This window comes from Ambystoma mexicanum, chromosome 10 (genome assembly GCF_040938575.1).
Source record: "Ambystoma mexicanum isolate Mex_15411 chromosome 10, UKY_AmexF1_1, whole genome shotgun sequence".
NCBI lineage: Eukaryota > Metazoa > Chordata > Amphibia > Caudata > Ambystomatidae > Ambystoma > Ambystoma mexicanum.
The window spans coordinates 1,704,440,681-1,704,457,828 of NC_090932.1; the positions used below are offsets into that span (position 1 = coordinate 1,704,440,681).

General features: G+C 44.8%; 1 protein-coding gene across 1 annotated transcript in view; it reads right to left on the minus strand.

The window, feature by feature from the left end:
- The window catches only part of LOC138492751 (transmembrane protein 132D-like), a 4,310,707-nt gene that overhangs the window by 3,133,320 nt on the left and 1,160,239 nt on the right, over window positions 1–17,148 (minus strand). The window lies entirely within an intron of this gene.

Below are 17,148 nucleotides of genomic sequence, written 5' to 3' on the forward strand. Positions count from 1 at the left end.
TGGACAGCCGCAACAATGTTGAAATTGGGGGAGGATGGGACATATAGCCCGAACATGTATAAGTAGAGGGGTCATGCAGCAAAACTGGTAAGCTTTAAGAGGGGGATGGACTCGGTACCACAATATAATACAGAACCACAGGAATATTACGCCCAAAATAACATGCAAAATCAGACATACGTGCCACAAATACAACAAGCACCGGTGCAAATGCAAGCCTTACAAGGGCAACCACAGAAAGTGCCTATGCAAACCCAGCAAGCACAGACACAATAGGCCATGGTACCACAATGGAACACAAACACAGTAGTCCCACAAACATTCACACCTAGAATAGGGAGTGTGTCTGTGGTAGGAGGACATACTTTCACAGGTACAGGAATCCATTTGTATCCATAATAGGGCAGCCCACAGAGTGGCATAATATGTTCAGTACTATCACTGACACTGAACCCCCAGGAGGAACCAAGGATTAAGGTGACGATAGGAGGCAAGAAACTGTTGTCTCTTGTGGACACTGGAGCAACTCGTTCCTGTGTCCGAGATAGGAAATACCCATTGTCAGGCATTTCAATGAATGTGTAGGGATTATCTGGGGCAATGAGTTTAGTTCCTTTTACAGATGAATTCCCAATCTCTACAGGAGAACACGATGTGTCGATGCCAATATCATATTCTTGGCAGACACCAGTTAACACATTACGATGTGACTTGATGACACAACTTAATGTGACACTATCTTTCACTGAGGAAGGGATAGTGTGCTTTACTCCAGGAATACAATATATGAATGTGAAACAGTTTATATTAACCATTACAGGCCAGAAGGCATTAGGAGGAGTTACATTTAGATCCAGAAGTATTTTTCTATGGAGTGACTGTTTTATGAACATGGCTGCCTAGGTTGATAGTTAAAATATTGCAAATTCCTGAAGAGTTTCTGTTAGACCAGAAATACCTATAGGTGATGAAGAAGGACAGATCATTCCATTAAAGCTAGTGGTCAGAGATTAAAGGGTGGTTGTCCATGGGACAAATGATGAGGGAAGAAGATGGAGAACAGTGATAACCCTCAGTGAAGGATATAGGTTGACAGATTTGACAGACAAGGAGCTTTTCGGAGATGATTATTCAGATGACGAGTTAGTATTTTTCATAAGTCTCACTTGTTGGATTAAAGTAGAGAACAGAGAAATACTCCAGAGAAATGCGATGGTAAAGAAGAAAATGTAATTTTTCCAGGAAGATTTAAAAACAGTTCCGAATATTCAATGAACATTGGATGTGGGTCTATCGAAAGGAGTAGGAGCAGTTAAACCAGGAGCAATCTTACCTCAAGCAAAGCAATATGCCATGTCCAGAGAAGTGGATGAAGATATGTTTAAGACCATTTCCTCTTTAATGAAGCAGGGCATATTGGTGCCATCTGAGTCCCCATGTAACACGGCTGTGTACTCTGTGAATAAATCGACTGGGGGGGTCATGGAGGTTTATTCATCTCCGACCCCTAAACTATATTATCGAAGCAGAGTTTCCTTAAGTTCCAAATCCTGCTACAATTCTTTGTAATATCCCATCGAAGGCCAAATATTTTACAGTTATAGATTTAAAAAATGCATTCTTCTCAATTCCCCTTCATGAGGACTCTCAAGATTTGACTTCCTTTTCATATAGAAATAGCCATCTTAAACATATGCATTTGCCCCAGGGGTGGTGTGAGACCCCCTCAATCTTACCAAGGTCCTTCAGAGGGACCTGGGTAATTTACAGCTCGGGAGTGCAATAATTCAGTACATGGATGCTACTTTAATGTGCAGTTACACAGAATAAAGATACAGAGAAGACTCAGTGCAACTCATTACCATATTAGCAGTTCCTGTGTATGGGATAGTTAATCACTAAAGAAGGAAGAAAAGTGACACACAAATTGAACGGAAGCAATTATGAAGACTTCTGAACCTAAAAGAGTGAGGGAAATGCAACCATTTTTAGGCCTATGCAATTATTGCAGAGACTGGGTTTTTGATATATTAGACCATTTTTAAAAGGAGTTAAAGAAGCACAGGTAAACAAAAGCAAGATAATATGTACAGATGAAATGACTGAAGGATTTGAAGAATTAAAAACAGTGATCAGTACATCCCCTGTGTTAGGAATTCCATACTCTCATGAAAAATGTTACCTATTTTCTCATTCGAATGGAGAAGTTATGACAGCAGTCCTCACACAGAAAACAACATTAGGACATGGACACAAACTATTGGTTCATTATAGTAGGATAGCAGATCCAGTAATGAAAGGGCATTACCCTTGTGAACAAGCATCAGCAGCTGCTACATTTGCCATTGAAAAAGCTTCAAGTATTACAATGGGCTGTTCAGTGACACTATTTGTTGAACACAAATTATTTGCTATTCTAGAAAAACCCAACAGTACATTGACTACACAAAGAGCATTATGGTTTGAGTTATTATTTCAAACCCTGTGATTAAAATTGTTAGATGCAGAATAGTAAATCCAGCAACATTCATAGCAGAACCAGTAGAAAGGTGTGACTATGTACATTATTGCACAACGTACACTGAGTTTTATGATGACATAGAAAATGCTCTTGAAGTTCTCTTTATTGATGGTTCTAGTCAAATTGACCAACTCCTGGTGAAAGGCATACTTTGTCAGCAGTAGTAAAGCTGAACAGAGAGGGTGAATTTGAAGTAGTTCCAAGCGTGAGATTGCCTATGTATTTCTCTGTACAGTCTTCAGAATTAGTGGTGCTTATTGCTGCACTCCAATTATATGAGGATGAGGACGTGACAGTGTACTCTGACTCCGCCTATGTGATTTCAACAGTACATGCAGGCTTGTCACACTGGAAAAGGATGGGGCTTCCTTTATGCAGACGGCACTAAAGTGCAACATGCGTCCCCATTGGATACGCTTACTGAGGCACTAAGATTCTCATTGGCTTTTGCAGTCATGAAATGCGCAGCCCACACTAAGAGAATATACATGATTTCTCACAGTAATGAAGCCAAAGATTTAGAAGCCAAAAAGGCAGTTTATTTCCCAAATATTTCTGATTTTGAAGTAAAACATGTTAAACAAGTGACAGGATGATATATGATGGTAAAGGAGGGTTTTAACATGATGTTTTTTTGTTCAATTAATTGATTTATAAGGACGAACCCCAGAGGAAGAGCACGATGTATCCCCTACTGGGGCAATATGGAGGCAGGATAGCACCAGCAAGCCAATTATGTATATAGCATTAGTGAGGGTAGCGCTAGAGCTGCTTCACTACCCTTTGCATATAACTCGAGAGAGTCTCAGTGCTGCCATTGCAGAAGATTGTTTTTCACCAAATTTATAAGAACATGTGGCACAGTTTATTGTAAATTGCAACATGTGCCAGAAATGTACAGCAGGGCATACCTTGCAAACAAGTGAGTGGAGCAATCCCCAGACCCAACGGCCCGTTTCAGCATCTACATATAGATTATGTGGATATAGTGGTATGACCCTTTTCCAGATGGATTTAGGAATATCCCTGTATACACCCCAATGCCACATGCACTGCCAAGTTCCTTGTGCATGAAATGTGCCCAAAATGGGGGGTGTGCGAAGTCCTGCGGTCTGACAATGGACCACATTTCGTAAATGAACTGTTTGAGCAAGTCTCACTTTTATTAGATATAAAACATAAGTTCTGTTCAGCCTGTTACCCACAGGTGAATGGGATTTGTGAGAGATTAAACTGACTCCTTAAAAAGAAGATAGCAAAGATTAAGATAACTTTGAGGAAGAGGTGGTTACATTGCCAACCCCTTGAATTATATCCATTGCGAAATTAGCTTGGCTCAGATCACCATCGATCGCCTAATGAGTTGGTGACTGGACGCCGTATGAGAATACCTCTTGCTCCTCCTACCAGATTAGAAACTGATGGCCAGAGTGTAGCAAAGACATTCAGTGATGAGATGCATGATTATTTGGCAACTATGACCGGTAGTTTTTCTTTTATTTCCCAACAGATCAAGAACCGGAGGGAGGTGGTCAAAGAGGATTGCAGAAGACAGACAACCAATTGCACACTGCACCTCCTCTGCTACACATTAGATTAACATTGCACACATTCCTGTATGCTGTTTTTACTTATATATTATGGTCTGACCCAGCTCTGATAAGAGGACATGTGGACATTGACACATTTGTTGCAAATCCCAACACAATTATATTATTGTCAGAATTATAGTGGCTATTATTTTGCAGTTTTTGGCATGAAGGTGTGTTTTTAAAAAGAGTGACCACATTATATATTGAATCAAAACAAGATGGGAAGATTTCAGACTATAGGAGATTCAGTACCATCAAGAAAGTGGAGCAGGATTTCAGGAATGGTAATTGTGATGTCATTCTGCGTTATGATTTGTCTGTTCTTCATTGTTATTACGGCATTTAGACACATATGATTACACATGCAGATACAGTGGTTGACAATGAAAGATTTCTTAGGATCCCTAACAAAAGCAAAGCAGTATCGTCCCTGATGTTATTAAACACTTTGTCCAACTTAGAAGAGATGGAGGGGAAGATAATGGAAATATAAATACATATCTTGATCATTCAGCTCATTTAAAAAAGAATAACATTGTATTAGCGCATGAAGGAGGTGGGAGAGAGAACATCAGATGAAAGCTGCTATGTATGTTCTCTCATCCCCTACACCATGAACGCAGCAAGAACATTTATTGCAAGTGAAATACCATCACATACCTCAGCCATCTAACAGTGTGTACAACCAGAGGACAATTCGAAGGAAGATGGGCAACCCTACGATGTTGATCAAGGAGAACATTTTCATATGATGGGGAGCAGGTACAAGTGGATCTAGGTCACCTGGCCTAAGCCCCGCCCACCTGGTGCACTCCTGCCTGCCGCTCATTTTCAGCACTTAGCAAGCCAACCTGGTGCTTTCCTGCTTCCCGCTCTTTTTCACCACTTAGCAAAACCCGCCCACCTGGTGCCTTCCTGCCTGCCGATCTTTTTCACCATTTAGCAAGCCCCGCCCACCTGGTGCCTTCCTGCTTGCCGCTCTTTTTCACCACTTAGCAAGCCCCGCCCACCTGGTGCCTTACTGCTTCCCGCTCTTATTCACCACTTAGCAAGCTACGCCTACCTGGTGCCTTCCTGCCTGCCGGTCTGTTTCCCTACTTAAGGAGCCCTCCAGCTTCTTTTCCTTTGCAGATGGGGAGCAGGTGCAAGTGGATCTAGGTCACCTGGCCTAAGACCCGCCCACCTGGTGCCTTCCTGCCTGCCGCTCTTTTTCACCAATTAGCAAGCCCCGCCCAACTGGTGCCTTCCTGCTTGCCGCTCTTTTTCCCCACTTAGCAAGCCCCGCCCACCTGGTGGCTTCCTGCTTCCCACTCTTTTTCACCACTTAGCAAGCCACGCCCACCTGGTGCCTTCCTGCTTGCCGCTCTGTTTCCCTACTTGTTTGTTTGTTTGTTTGTTTGTTTTATTTAGTATAGCGCTCCAGACCCAGGGGTAAATGGGCGCTTAAGGATAGGTTACATAATTACAGTAAATAATCAGTTATACAATTGTGGCGTTAAGATGCCAAATATAGAGTATACAGGCAGGCAGTAGGAGCATTTCAAGGTATGTACAATATATACAGTTGGTGCAGGTCTAAGACAATCATCTATTCAAGGTATGTACAGTAAACGCAAGTGGGACTGAGCTTAATTTATCTGGGGATTTCCTTCTCTAGAAGCCAGCTAATGACTGATCTTCTGAACAGTTGGAAGGATTTGGTCAATTTAATACTCAGTGGCAAGGTGTTCCAGAGTTGAGGGGCAAGGACACTAAAGCTTGAGCCCCCCGCTCTTTTGGCGGAGAATCTGGGCACGGTGAGGCAGAGAGTATTGGATGATCTGGTGAGTCTTGTGTTAGGCTTGAGGGAGAATTTGTTGGTGAGGTACTGGGGGGCAAGGTGATTTAGGGCTTTATAGGTGAGGCAGAGGGTTTTCAAGTCGATTTTTTGTTGGATAGATAACCATTTACAAGCTAGTCTTATGTGTGAGATGTGCTCTCTCCTGGGAATGTTTAGAGCTGCTCTCAGCGCATTATTCTGGAGGATCTGAAGTTTCTTGATTATAGCTTGGTTGGCACCAAGGTAGAGGCTGTTGCAATAATCGAGCTTAGATTGTATGAGGGCCCTCGCCAGAATGAGGCAGCTGTTTGTAGATAGAAAGGGTTTACAAGCCCTAATTAATTTCCCCGTGTAGGCGGTAGCTGAGGCGGTCATATTAACTTGTTTGGAGAGGTTGGTATTGGCGTCTAGGTAGAAGCCTAGGGTTTTCACATGGTTTACAACTGGAATGATGTTGCCATCTATGATGAATTTGGAGTAGTCAGGGCTGAGTTTCTGTAGGTTATTGGGGGAGCCGACCAGGAGGAGCTCGGTCTTCTCATCATTCAGGCAGAGGCCGTGTATGGCCATCCATGCCTGAATGATGGCGAAGATTTCGTTGATCCTGGTGGCGTCAGTGTTGTAGTTGCCAGTGATGGTGAGGAGTATCTGGGTGTCATCCGCGTAGTTAGTGTAGGTGACACCCAGATGGTCCAATTTGTCAAAGAAGGGTTTGGTAAAGATATTGTAGAGGGTAGGGGAGACGCAGGACCCTTGTGGGACACCGCATGTGATGGGGATGGGGTCTGCTGCAGCCAAAGATGAAAAAACCCTCATGGTTCTGTTGGCTAGGAAAGATTGTATCCAAGTGACAGCAGAGTGTGAGAAGTGGGCAGCAGATGAAAGGTGGTTACAGAGTATTTTGTGGTCAACCAGGTCAAAGGCTGCTGAGAGGTCTAGGAGGAGTAGGATGGCTGCTTTGTTGTTGTCCTTGATGCCATCAATCTGGCTTTTGAGGTCAACGAGGGCTGTTTCTGTTCCGTGTTGAGGACGAAAGCCAGATTGACGCAGGCCTAACAGTTGATTGGTCTCCAGGTAATCTTGGATTTGCAGGTAGGCGACTCTGTCGAGGATTTTTAGCAGGAAAGGGACCGTAGTGATGGGTCTGTAATTGGTGGGTATGGCCGGGTCGAGAGATTGTTTTTTTAAGAGGGGCAGAACCCAGGACTGTTTCAGGTTGTTAGGTACAGAATTGGTTGAGAATGAAAGGTTTATTAGTTTGGAGATGAAGGGGGCTAGGTCTCGTGCAGCATCTTTGATGATCTGGGCGGGGCAGCTGTCCCCTTTACAATTAGAAGGTTTGAGGGATGCTATGATTTTTTGGATTTCAGGAATGGTAACCGGTTTGAAAGTGAAGCCAGAGGTGTTATGGGTCGGGGTGGGTGCGCTAGGAGTGAGGGCATTGCTGTTGGCGAGTTGTTGTCTTTTGGTTTCAATTTTGTTTTGGAGACCAGTAATTTTATTGGCGAGGGCATTTTGGATACTGGTGCACCAAGGCTTGTCCTTCACGCAGGTATCGGTAGGAGGGTTAGGGTTTTCTAGTTCCTTCAGGATGGTGAAGAGTTCTTTAACCGACGATTGGGCATTATTTATTCTAGTATTGTAGGTTTCCTTTTTAGTGCGGATTATCTCTTTCTTATAGAAGGAAGAGATGGTTTTGAGATTAGATTTGTTTTCTGCAGTGGGGTTGGATTTCCATAAGGCTTCCATCTTGGCTTTCTTTTTTCTTATGGATTTGAGTTCTGGTGTGAACCAAGGGTTCAAGTGGGCTATGGGTTTACCTTTGCGTTCCTTTAGGGGAGCGACAGTATCAATGGCGCTGGTGAGGGCATCATTGTAGGTGTTGACTAGAAGGTTCAGGTCGGCAGTGGCAGGCAGTGTGTTTAGCGAAGGGAGGATCAGAGGTGTGAGGGTCTCTGCTGAGATATTGCGCTTGTTTCTAGACAGGCAGGCTGGTGCACAGGGGCTCTGTTTGGGGTTGGGATTATTTAGGTTGATTTCAAATGATATGAGGGAGTGGTCAGTCCATGCGAGTGGTTGTGGGGCTTTGCAGGTGATATTACAGTTGTGGGCTGCAATCCAATCTATGGTTCTACCTTTCTGGTGGGTGGGTAGTGTAACGACTTGAGTGAAGTCGTGCTCGGATAAGGCGTTGGCCAGGGAGGCAGCTGGAGAGTCGTTAGGGTCATTAAATCCTAAGTTGAAGTCTCCTAAAATGATATTTTGGGAGTGGGGTTTGGTGTTCTCTGCTATGAGAGTGGTAATGTCTTCCTCAAAGGATCCTGTGGGGCCTGGGGGTCTATATATTAGTTGCACAGTAATGGTGCTCTTGGGGGTAGTTTGTACTTTGTAGGTGAGGTGCTCGCAGGACTTTAGCGGGGGGGAGGTGATGTGTCTGAAGTCGAGTGAGGATTTGAAAATGATAGCTACACCTCCTCCGCGAGCATTAGGTCTGTCTGCTCTGAGGATGGAGTAGTTGTCGGGGAGGGCCAGAGTGAGGTAGGGTCCTGCTGCTTCATGTAACCAAGTTTCTGTAGTGGCAAGGAAGTCGAGGTCTCCTGAGAGGATAATGTCAGCAATTTCGGTGGGGTGGGCTACTAGAGATCTAACATTGAGTAGTGCACCTTTTAGAGCAGTTGCGTTAGTGGTCATGGCACTATCCTTAGTGGTTGAAGTTTTAGTCATAGGTTTGGTAGGCAGTTTGCTAGAAGTGGTGGGGAGTCTAACGCCAAGTCTATTATTGCGGTCTTGGAAGGTGGGGTAAGTTGTGGGACAGTGATCTAATAGGTTGGGAAGGAGAAGGTTGGAGGCAGTATGGTTGGCATTTGTTGAGTTGGTACTGTTAGGTAGGATGTTGGCTGGTGTGGCCTTACTTTTAGCGAAGAGTTGTTGGTGGGGGGTGTGTGAGAAAGGTGGAAGGGAGGGGAGGAAGGGTGTGGGGCAGGGGATGGGGTGGTGCCTAGGGCAGCCTAGTTTGGCTAGTCCATTGTTGTATGGTATGTAGCTGTTATTGCTACATGGAGTGTTATTGTTTAAGATACAGAAAGGGAACATGGTGAGTATGAGCCAATGGATCATAATTGGAATTGAGGAGAGCGTGGGTAGTTTGGTTGTTGGCGCAGTAGGATAGGCAGGGGCAAGATTTGAACTAGCTGGTGTGGTGCGGAGACGGGCAATTTTAATTAAAGCACAGCCGAGGTTATAGATTGAAGTTGCTGTTATAGTGCAGAAAGGGCAGTTTCAGTAATACCGCTACAGATGGCACAGGCTAAAATCGAAATTGTTGCTAGGTGCAAAAGGGCAGTTCAAATGAAGCAAACACAGGTAGGCACAGGCTAAATGCGAAGTTGTAGTTAGGGCAGTTCAAATTAAGCAAACACAGGTAGGCACAGGCTAAAATCGAAATTATTGCTAGGTGCAAAAGGGCAGTTCAAATGAAGCAAACACAGTAGGCAAAGGCTAAATGCGAGGTTGTAGCTAGGGTGCAAAAGGGGAGAGGGAGCAGCCAAAGCTCCTGCTCTAAGAAGAGGGTCTGACAATGCCGTGACGTTGGCCTGAGCCGGATATATTGATGGGACAGGTTACCGTATTTACTTTGATGCTGAAAAGATCATAACATATCGTGGTAGAGTCATATTTCACAGCGTGCAGAGGTAGTGCAAACAACAAATGAACTATATGAACTAGCATATAACTGGCTAGGCGCGGCAAGAGGCACCGGCCCGATCACCGGTGAGTAGCTATTTGGCGCGACACAATTCAGATGTGGTCTGAAAGCGACCATAAGGCGCAGCATCAATATGGACAAGTGTGAGTGACAGAAATTACGGGTGAATTGACCAGGCAAGTCTCCTGGCTCCGAGATCAGTAATGCTGTTCATGTCCACAGAGTGACGGTAGTCAGGATGGCGTGTAAACCGAAGGATAGTACCTGAGGTGTGCCGCAGGGACGTGCAGGCTGGATAGGGCAAGGCAGGGCCAGTTGTGTCCGTGTTGGTGCGTGAGGGCGCAGGAGTCGAGTATGATGGCGACGCCTGACCGCTGCGACCCGGGGCTCACTGGGGAGGAACAGGGCCTTTTCCCTCGGGCCTTCTCCCGAGGTGTCGGCTCCCGCCTATCGGTGCCGGGGATTGGGCAAAGAAAGACCAGGTTGCCTAGCAGCAGTATGCAGCCTCGTTTTCGGGCCGCGCTGCGCCCGCCATTTTAGGGTCAGGCCGCTTGCTTAGGACAAGATGGTGGATCTCCACCATGGATGAACGCAGGTGCCCCGGTGGGGCTCTGGTGGCCAGCAAGGCTCGGATGGTGTCCCAAGTGGTGGTAAGAGTGGGCTGTTTATGCAGGCAGGCAGCTCACCAGTGATGTGGATTCCGTGGTTGCTGCATCAGGGGGTCAGGCAGCCCGAGTGTAGTCCGAGGCTTCGTGCTTCGGTATGCTCGAGGGGACAGGGGAGGGCTCCAGCCCTCACACCCTTTCAGGTGAGCAGATTCAGATACTTAAGGAGCCCTCCAGCTTCTTTTCCTTTGCAGAAGGGGAGCAGGTGCAAGTGGATCTAGGTCACCTGGCCTAAGCCCCGCCCACCTGGTATCTTCCTGCCTGCTGCTCTTTTTCACCACTTAGCAAGCCCCGCCCACCTGGTGCTTTCCTTCACCATCACTGTCTTGTGGCCAATGCTGGATTTGACTTTTATGGACTTCATTCATTCACGGTGCGTCACTCTTTCTCAACTCTCATGCTGGACTTCCTTTGCATCATGTACTCAAGGTAGCCCGGAATCATGCTGTTCCCATCTTCATCTTGTATCCTGGCTTGCAACATTATGTGTTACTACTGACTTCTGCAATGGTATTCGCTCTCCACTCTTGCTCCTCCACTCTTTTTGACTGCTTACTCTCTTTTGTCTCCTCCTTTCCCTTCTCCCTTTTCTTATCTCCTCCCCTTACTTTCTTCTATGCACTTACTCTATCAGAATTGTCCCTGGACCTAATATGATAGCAACCTCATCTGTTTCTTTCACCATCCCATTACTGTTTTTTTCCTCCCCACCATCCCTCCAGCACTATCTGAAATGTCGTCAGGCCTAGTATGATAGTCGCCTGTTTTGTTCCTCCCCTCCCTTTCTGCACCCCTCTCCCTCACCTTTTGTTTTTCTCCGGCTCTTCCAGAAATGTCGTCAGGCCTAGTACGGTAGTCACCTGTCTGTTTCCATTTCCTTCCTTATCCATGTCTTAGCTCTTGCACTATCTGAAATGTTGTCAGGCCGAGTACGATAGTTAATTTACATCCTTATTGTTCATGGCCTAAAAGAATGTGGTTGTATTTTCCCTTGTTCCATCCCTTGCCTTGAAGCGCTTTGAAACACATTGTGTATAGGCGCTATATAAATAAACGATCATATCATATCATATCATATGAAGATTCTTATGTGAAAACACAAAATATGGAAAAAGAGATAGGTTGGACGAGCAAGATGCTTATATATCCATCCCTGACTGGCGAACAGGTAAAGGTTACGGAATGTTGAGACATAGTCGAAAGAGCAGGAATTCCAAGATGCTGGGAGAGACCTCAGCTATTGGTGTATGGACGAGTCACAACCAGTACAGCATGTGAAGAAGAATATTATCCTGTACCGCACACTTACTAAAGAAGGAAGCGGCGAGCATAGTGCACATAGTTAAAGAGTCATGGGAAAAGCATTCTAAGCTGCTAACATTAGTCAACGATGAAGCAGGACCAGTGTGTATAATACCAGTAACTAATGTGACAATATGCATCAGCAACAAAAGCCTGGTTCTGGTTCTAGAAAATAAAGGATTTGAGCAGATACTTGAAGTAACAGGAATCAATGGAAGAACTATCGTGCTGATGGAATGATATTGGGCCTGTGGATCCAGAGCTTACATTCAGCGGCCTAAGAATTGGGGAGGAATATGTTCTATTGTGGTCATACATGTTCCTGCATTAGTGATTCCAAAGCAATCTCCCTGTTGATGAGTTCCTGAAAATAAATAAGTACCAGAGAAAAAAAAGAAGCCACTCAATCTCCACCGGCTGAAGGGGGAGAAATACTTCTCATCAAAGTCAATAAAAGCCTGTGATGGCATTCCAGCGGAACATAGACTGTTCAGCAAGACAGCAATGATATTTACATCCATATCCATGCAAGGACTCTAGACGGCAGTGAATGTCAAGTGGTTACAAATAACCAGATGGGAACTGCTACAAATGATCAACACAAAAAAAAAAAGATTTAATGAAATCAAGGAAGAATTGAGGGCAATCAGACAGAGATTTTCCAGAACACGTATTTCCTGGACCTAATTAAAAGCAATGGAAGGAGGTGTGTGCGCCAAGATCGCGCCTTCTTGCTGCACACTACCCTACCCACGATGGGGCAAATGGAACTTTGACAGAAGCAATATCCATGCTGTCAATCCTGCACCCAAAGATGAAGGAGGAAGCTGATGAGCCAGATGATGATGATGACTGGTCTGTGTCCCTGTTCTCATGGATTCTGACCTGGCTGACGAATGCCTTCAAGCTACTTGGAGAAATACTAATATTATGAGCATATATAAAATGTGATTTCATCAATGACATTTGTGTTGTTATCTTTGATATCCTGGGTGTTAGTGTTAGCAGTGCACAGTGGTGGCAGGGGTTTTGGTTGCTTATCTTACCATAACTGGTATATTTCTGTTTTTTATGTTTTATTTTACTTGTAACCATAACATCCCTTTAACAAAGTCTTTTCACTGAATTTCATAGGTTTTTACAAGTGTACTGTAATTTCATGATCACCCCCAATATAGCAGCATTTTAAGCCAATCTAGGAAGTTTCAAGTGAAAACGGTGCCATTAGCCACATTCTTGCAACATTCTTAACACTTCTATCAACTTTCCACAACGTTTTGCACTGTTTTCTTTTTGTTTGTCGATGATCCGTGAACATCTGATGTCACTGCAGCCTTTCCTGACAGTGTCACGTGACCACAGAGGCCATGATGATGCATTCGCAAACGTGTCCATACATTGCAGAGATTTCAAAACTGCACTTGTAGACAATCTAGGAAGTTTCAAGCTGAGGTTTACTCTTGCACAACTCCTATCATTATAATTATAACTATAATCATAATTATGAAGAAATTATACCTATTCCTTCCTGGAAGAGTATAACCACGCCTGCTATTTAACTTAAAAAAATGCTTTTGCGCATGGCCATCCCTCCTCCCCAGGAGCCACCATCACCAACAACACCACAAGCTGGATGACCTGGACAAGGGAAAAGGCACAATTATGCAGAGGAGGATCAAGAGGACCAGGAAGATGAGATAGAGGAAATGCCTACCTCCAGCACCCAGAGAGAATCATGGGTGTGGTGTTTTTTTAAGACCATATGAGTGGTACCAATGGCTAGGGATACTCATGTTGAATGCACTGAGTGTGGAATCATACTCAGCCAAGGACAACACCAGCAGTACAATTTGATACCACCTCCATGTGCTGCAACACCCACTCACACCACCCAGGAAATCTGAGAAAGGTGGATCATTTCCCAAGAAAGAGTAGGCTGTCTTTCTCTACCTCATCATCCTCAATTGCTACTGTCACCCCTCAGGCTACTCCGGTGGGGCAGAAGATCCCCACCAGCTATCTTGAAAGACATAAAATAGTCTGTTGATCCATATCTTTCCAAGACACCAGTACTCTGTATCTACTGAAATACACCACTGTGCACTGGGGAGCAGTTTCATGGTGCTTTTGAGGCTGTAATCAATGAGCATTAGAAATGTGGCCCCCTACCTTAGATGTAACCCATGCCCAACATCTTCAACTGTTCACCTGCCCCTCTGTATCTATGGTTAGTGCCCCTTCCCTCATTTCCCTTCCCCACCATACTTCCTGGCCTCTCCTGCAATAAAAAAGACTAAATCAAAAAACACCAAAAAAAGGTTCCTTTTGGAGCCACCTTTCACAGTTAAAAAAAATAGAACTTAATTATATGAATCTTATAGATCCCATCTGCTTAACATTTTTTGATAAAGTAGTTGGACTCAAAAAGATTCTCCAACATTTCCCTTAGCATCTTGCACTATGCTAACGGAAGTAATGGACAATTGTATACTAGAGCAAAAAAAAAGAAAAAGGATAGCACAATTTTCTGTCACAAATACTTTTCACTAGCATACAATAAGGACCATGATCCATGGACCTTAAAAATGATCTGCAGTCTCCACAGTCCCCTTTCCAGGCCAGGCATCATTAAAAGACCTGGATGGCACGTGCACACCATCGTACAGAACAGACCGTCTACCCGTTTTGCTTTTATGTCTGTAACACTCCCTCATTGCCTGCTTTCAAACATTCACACATCCATCAAACCAATCCCTTCCATACACTCTACATGTAACCCTATCAACTACTACATGTAACCCTGTCAACATATTAATCTTCCACGCACAAATTGCCACTTAACAATATTCTAGAAATGTTTTGTATCTGCATGTCCCTTACTTATACAATACAATTGTACACAGTGCTGCTATAATTTCACATATGCATTGTACAGTGAGAGAAGTGCATTAATGGATGGGGGAGTAGGGATTGGAAAGTGCTGATTGGAGCCACAGAGGGAAGTGCCAAGGGATGCCAAGGTGGGAGGCCACTGGCTAACTGCTGTGGTGGAGGAGTCCCAAGGGTGGGATGCACAGCTGCCAGGTGGTAGGGTAGCGGGATACTGATGTACAAGGTATCGGGCATGGAATCTGTGAGGTTCATGAGGGACCATGCCACCAGTTTCAGTGGCAGTGGTATGAGTTAGCAGACAAGGGACAGAGGGAAAGAGGACGAGAAAGGCAGAGTTTTGAGAAATTTCCAGAATTTAGGGAAGTCCGGCTCAAGTCTGAGAAGAGCAGGGAGGTGGTTCCAAAGAGAGGCACAGGCCGAAGAGAGAAACCGGCCTCCTGCTCTCCTCCTGCTTCCCATTTGCAGACGTGTTTGACAAGCAGAGAATTGGAGTTAAAGGAGCGGAGGCCTCTAGCAGGGGAGTGTTTAGGGGGAGAAAGTTGGAGATAGTATGTTCCCGGGCCCCAGAAAGCCTTCTCAATGGTACAGAAGGTCTTCAATGTCATCCTTACGGCTACCAGAAGCCAATCTAGAGATTTTAGGGCTCCAGAGATATGATCCCTAGGCTTGAGGACAAGGATACGTCTTGCAAACCTATTCTGGGTTAGTTGAAGGGGGGATCCGGGGACAAAGGGAGAGCTTGAGGAAGAGGCTGTTGCAGTAGTCCACCTTAGACAGGACCAGGGCTCTATGAACACTGAGCTTCCGGGGGAAGGTGAGGAAAAGTAGAATGCCTGAAAGGAGGTGAAGTTGAAAGTGGGCCTTCTTGACAAGGTCCAAGGTGTAAGGACTTAAGGAAAAAGAGGAGTCAAAGATGACCGCAGGTTTTTTGGCCTCACAGGATGTTGAGGGTAGAGGGCCCAAGTAGGGAGCCAGAGGGTAGGAGGGAACTGGGCAAAGGTGTCCCAATAAGAAGAATCTCCATCTTCCTGGCATTGAGACAGAGATCGTTAGCTGCACACTATGCTGGATGGCAGTCAGACAATCAGGGATTAAAGAGCATGAAGTAGTACAATGAAGTTTCATGGAAAGCTGTGTTTCATCTACATAACACTGGAAATGAGGAAAGATGGAGGAGATCAGGTGAGACAGAGGGACGAGATAGATATTGAACAGCCACAGCAATAGGATAGAGCCCTGGAGGATGCTGCCGGTAGAGCGTGAGGTGATGGAAGAGAAATGGCCAGTTGCAGCTGAGAGAGGTGGTTAGTGAGAAAACAGGTCATGCTAATCGGGAAATCATATTATGCCTCCTTTTCATTTATATTGGCCTAAGCCTAGTCGCTCTGCGAAGAAAACCGCTTTGCAAAGTTCCGATTTTGAATCGACTTCGCCACCATTTTAGAATCATCCGCCATTTTGATTTATGTTCGTATATTCTCTGTTCTAAAATGGTGGACTGTGTTTTCAACTCGCAACCAAACCTGTCGACCTTTGAGTTCTGTTAATGTTTAGGCTGACCAAGAGCCGACTGTTTGTACTGAGCATATACTGTTGTCCCAGCATTGTCTGTGCTCGCAAGATTAATTCACAAATACACGTCTGGGACATTGCAGAGTAAACGCCAAGCATGGACACAGGCCAAACTCAATTGTAAAATAGTTGTAAATGATGCTTGTTGTAGGATTTGAGACCATATGTTGTCATTGTATCACCGCGGAAATAAAAACTCATGTAATCCATATGCATATTATTGTATAAGCTGTATGTGAACTATGCACAAACTCTAGACCACAGATTATTAACATGTAGAGGGGCTGGACAATATTGTTGAAATGTATAAAAAACATGAATGTACAGATGTCCAGCACTCTCTCTCCTCTCTTTGACGGGCTGTTACTCATTGCGGGGTGTTGAAAGTCAGATAGCTATCTTTTTCTATGTTTCTTAGTAAACTGTACCATAGAATAAAGATCTGTGAATCTCTATAGCCCGTGTTTGGTGTATTCCAATTTGTGGTACTCAGCCTAGAATATGTCCTTGTTTTTACAGATGACGCCTGAATAGGGACCCTCAAGATTGATGCCATCTCGTTGAAGTGTTGACGGGGCTATCGGACCGGGATCGGACAGTGAGAAAGGGGGCTCCTTCTTGGATGAGACGCAACACCTCAACAGTACTGCACAACCTGATCCCCGGACGGTGAGCACGCGGTCTGAGACGGCATCTTGACGAGGGTCCATATATTGAGGCGGGCCGTTTTGCCGAAATCACCAACCACGAGGGTCCTTTGTTGTCCTTAGTAATCCGATCGGGTCTCCCTTAGTTCTTTGATCTGGTGAGTCGTTCCCCGATTCCTAAGTATCCTGATAATTTGATTTGGCGCATTGTCCTCGCGAGAACAATTATTGACCAGATAACACCAGATATCTGATATGCCTGAGAAATTGTCTGCCTGTTTCAGGGCATTATTCCGTAGAGACAGATAATCTTTGGATTTTGGCCATCCGGCACCACAGGGGGGGTCGCCAGCGTCTACTATCTACTGTAAGCACGGCATTGGTAGTATAGTGTTTAATGATATTTGGCACAGACAAACCAGACATGCTTCC